Here is a 5,227-nt window from a genome sequence, read left to right as displayed (position 1 = left end):
ATTCGAAAAAAAGATGTATTGTCTCCATTTTGTTGTCTACTGTCAGCTCTGAAACTTTAATCATTTGATTAAATGCACACAAGACGCGTCCTCGGGGGTATCGGAAGTCAAAGGCCAATGCCAAAGGCGGTGATGCGATCAGTGACGCATTATGAGATTTCAGAAAGTCTCGAATAAGAGGATAGACATTAATCTACGATTTAAACGTGCGCTGTATAAAAGTCAATAAGCTTTGGCATCAAATCGTCTGTTAGCAGGTAAAAGTGTCATCTTTTGAATTAATTCGGTAATTACTGAACGACACTAATTAGCACACGGCTGGTTTTTGACATGTCTATCAGACATTATTCTATGAAGGGTTTAACTTTAACAAATCTAGAGTTCCACTTTTGTTTGCGCACAGTTTTTATCTCCAGATTTTGCATCAGTCGCGCTCATTCCATTTTATAAATCTGATCGCGACAGGTGTGTCCGTTGGGAGAACGCTCCTACTCACCGACGGATATTAAGAGAATCCGTCTGTGGCAATACGACGGTGGTCTGCGATGGCAACGTACTTAGGTTCAAGATGAATCACAGCCTAGACGATCAGGTTAAAAAAAGGACAAGAATGGAATGAAGTCGTCAAGAGAAGTGATCGGCAAGGTACCCCATGCAGGGCTTAAAGTGAAAAACCTCACGGAGCTGCATGATGTCAAATGTAAGCTTACGTTCCATGATGGTGTTTAAGAACGAGGTACGTGGCGACGTAATGGAGACATGCATAAAACATGTCACAAATAAAATACATGACAGCCAATATGAGTAAAACAATAACCATGACGACTAAATTTACGAGGAATCCATAATTTATTGTAAGAGATTTCTATCTCGAACCCGATAAAAGTTAATTACTAATATTTCTTCACCGAGTACATTGATTCCTGGCGGTTTTCAGAGTCCCACAGGGTCATCCGGGAACCAGCGTCCATTTTTTTGCTATTCTAGAAACGTACATGCTATCGTCATTCAAAACACCTCAATCTTCAACGTCAACAGAACAAATGCGAAATTTGCATATTGTGGCTTTCAATTCAAGAAGACACGTGGAATTCGGGCTATTCTGTCAGGTTCGTGAAATAAATTGAACTCCACATAAACGATAACTCACACTCAATGGGGTTTATTTTTGACGATTACCAGCAGTGGTAAGGAGTGGACCATATGATATCCTTGAGGGATGGGGGTCTGGAAGATTTTCGAAAAATGCCCAGCAAATGTCAATGAAAATAAATCAGACAGAGAAGGCTTGACACAAAAGGGTGGGAAAGAGGAAAAAAATAATGTAAAATGGATCAGGTAAGAAAAATAATGCTGCCTCATCAATCTTCCAGATCCCCCAGCATATCAAATGGTCCATCCCTAAGACACAATGATAATCTCCAATTACTAGTATCAGAATCAGGTTCGACATTAAGCCTATTATGTTAATATGTTATATTGGGTTAAACCATAAGCTTAGACTCTGCAACATCAGGATCCGAGTCCCAATACAATTAAACTGACTATCGATATCTGATCGGCCATTTTACCCGTGACTTTCGTCAATATGTTTCATGGAGTTTGTACGTCGAACGGCACAGGAGTTCAAAGCAACTGACGCTGAGTGTTTATCATCGAGTTTTGAAAAGAACCAGAACGCCCTTTAATGCAGCAAATGTTAGGAGAAGTGATTGGTTTGTCGGCTGTTAGTGACATTTAGTCGATATATGGGCGTAAAATGAACTCTTCTATGTGTTCCTATTTCAGAAATGCTAAATTTACACGCAAAATATTTCAAATGAAGTGAATACGCAATCGCTGGCGTTATTTCGAACAGGGGGCAAAGGTTACGGTAGACTAACTTCGGCTCGGGGATCTTTTGAGAAATTCAAACGATGCTGCAAATTGATAGCGTTTCAAGTATCACTCCCTGTAGGTCAGCCTTGGAAGTTTAATCGTAAAATGATTTACTCTCTAGCCGTCGCATAAAACGCCAGCGAACATACTTGCTGGAACATTTTGCTATTAAAAGACCCATTTGCTTCCATTCTACGAGAATGTCCATGAGATTACGGCATGACTCGATCGATCGGACACTCATATATTCACTGATATTTGGCAGCTGTATAAGTGACTCGGAATCGCGCATCTTTTGTGCGCAGGACCGCATCGTTTGTGTACAACCCGCCTCTATTACACTCCCGTGCTTATAATACAACCCGCATCTTTTAGGCTCTCCTACAGTCGACCCTGTCTCGTGTCACCTGCTCAGAGCAGTTAAGAATTAAACAAACACTTCAGATTCTGCAATCTTTGTGATGTTACCGACTTGAAGTGACATCAATTGAATCGCTATGTGTTAAATAAAAATTGGAAATGTTCTAATTTTGAAATGACGATTGCGCGAATGATGAAAAACTCGGTATACATGACTGTCGACCCGAGAGGAGAAAGACAAATTTCAAAACTCGGACTGTTATAATTAATATATCATCCAACAGATTCTCACATCATCAACGCGTGCATTGGTTAATGCTGACCGAATGTGTTAATGTCCCAATGCAGACAATTTCGACTCATTCGGTGGTTTACGACTGCACATACAGGTCATTGACATGTCAAACGTGTCGCTAGGTAAGGATGTAGCGTACAAGTCAGAGTCAGTCAATCTTTCGAATTGCATAGCGTGGCAAATTAAACTCAATTCCTGTCACTGAGATTGTGCTATTCCCATTGTTTACGACCCGGAACGCGAAGCGCCACTGAATTAAATTTTCCTTCACTACATACACGCAGCTTAGCTTTTAACGGAACTATAGAGGTAGTTTGTGGCATCATCTTTTAGATATTTTTGCAAGCACATTAAGTTTACTGTTATATGAAGAATGCGGGTACAATCCAGCATTAAACCATTTAGCACAGTCGGTACATGGGAAATTCACATCCTTTACCGTTGGCGAGTGACATTCAGATATCAAATCGGGAACGCCATTCTTCAAGAGAATATATTAACAGTTTGCTGACAAGTCGTTTGCATACCAAGGTTGTCGGGTGCACATGCGCAATGCAGTACACAAACAAATTTTTGACCCAGAAGCACAAACACCACAACTCGTTATTTGATGACTACGAATGTTTTCAAAACTATGACATCTGTTACACAGACATCTCAGAAATGCGTTACTATCGCACTGCCTGCTGGGTAAGGTTGCTTTGAATTCAAGTACTACACAAGCGCATTCGAGGAACTTTGTGATGTAAGCTTTCAGTGTTCCAACAGGTTAAAATTGTATATATCAGCATATCATCATAGCGCCATTGGGGAAAACTGTCAAGTAGTTGCAGCTGGTGTCCCTTTCATAATCGACTTCATTTTCAACCAACAAATCGAAAAGCAACCACGTTAGGTACAAAAGTGCATCACCAAAAAGGTAGCATCCATCAAAATAGACACAAATTGAATATATCACCAGTAAAATTCATGTAAAATTCGTCGGTGTGAATTGTTATTTCGGACTTTTGAAGATACTATGATGTAATGTAAATTACAAAATGTCTTGTCTGGCATTGTTCAACAATAACTGAAAGATAATGCACATAAAGATAATACAGAATGCCAAAGCATTATGTTAACTAGGACACAGAAATGTGTATGCAAGTGTAGCGATCGCGAAAACTTCGACAGAAGTTTTCTTTCGTCAGTTCGTCCAGGAATCCAAAATGGCTGAGTGAGAAATGGCGTATGATAAATAAGTGAAACAGGTCCAGAGGTTGAAATGAACTTAAATCTATAAAAGTAGAACAATACAGATCCATACACAGAGTTATGAGAAAGATACTCAATAGTGCAAGTCGGAAAAGAAATATAAAACCACTCAAAATAAAAAATGGGGAAAAAATCGTCTTCATAATAAGCACTAAATTGTTTCATATTCAATTGAAATAAACGAAAGTATATCAATCTACCACCTGGTTGACAGACACTGTTTCTTTATAACTTGTCTTCTTCTAGAATGCTAAATATTAATGTCAACCTTGTTCCTAGGATGTGAACGTCTTCCGCGGTAACTCTGTGAGCACGTTCATTGTAGGTTACGTAAGGGTTAGAAAAATGCTGTCATGGAGCGATAACTGCAGATTAGAGGTTAGGAAAAAATGCTATCATGGAGCGCTAATTGTGACTTAGAAAAAATGCTATCGTGGAGCGGTAATGAGGTTAGAGGTTAGCAAAAAATGCTATCTTGGAGCGCTAACTGTGGGTTAGAGGTTAAGAAAATGCTATCTTGGAGTGCTAACTGTGGGTTAGAGGTTAGAAAAATGCTACAGTGGAACGCTAATTGTGGATTAGAGGTTGACAAATGCTATCATGGACATACTGATTATGTTTGGAAGCATAATAACTCCATGCGTCGAAAGTCTTGACAAGTAAATAAATGCTGAACTAGTATGTACATCTTCTCGCACGTATTTGTCGTGAAGTGCAAGAGAGCTCGAGCGATCCTCGGAAACAGGCTAGCTGAAATTTACAATAATGAAACGATGTTTTCGCCAGAGGTAGGATCGTCAATATCCTGAGGCACGACTGATGGTCGTATGGTCATCGACTTTTGCAATTCTTGTTCATCCACTTCCCGAGAAAAAAATAAATAATGGAGCTTGCAAAATGCATGGAGGGACAAATCGAAGCCCACGGTTACCATGGGAATCAAAGACTAAACGGGCCAGGAGCAGCATTCATGTATTCGAAATGCTGGTGGGAAATCAATGTCGCCTAGGTGATCTCCGCAAAAGGACGTGTCATCTCGTTAAAGAATGGTTGGTTTTTTAGAGTGGCTGAATTGAGTAACTATCTATCTGAATATTGCTCATGGCAAAAAGGACAATGGAAAAATCATGGAAGCACTCAGAATGACGTCGTTAAGCTTGTAGGTTTTATGGTACCTTCCCTACCCGTCTCTCCACCACGCCTACACTCTCATCCGGGTTATTTTTGCAGGTCTGGCCAGAAATCTAAATCGACTTGTTTTTGTGGTACGGGGAGGATTGCAGTAGTGGACCATGTTTTCAGTCCTTGCAAACTGAAACGTCGTCTGAGGAAAAAAGAACGGATACAATTCTGTCTGTCACAAACATATGTGATGACATTTTTAGCCAGCACATCATGTGAATGCAACCGGAATATTAACACTGGTCTAGAGCTGCGCAT

This window comes from Ptychodera flava, chromosome 14 (assembly GCF_041260155.1).
Source record: "Ptychodera flava strain L36383 chromosome 14, AS_Pfla_20210202, whole genome shotgun sequence".
In the NCBI taxonomy this organism is placed as follows: Eukaryota; Metazoa; Hemichordata; class Enteropneusta; family Ptychoderidae; genus Ptychodera; species Ptychodera flava.
This window is presented reverse-complemented; position numbering follows the sequence as displayed.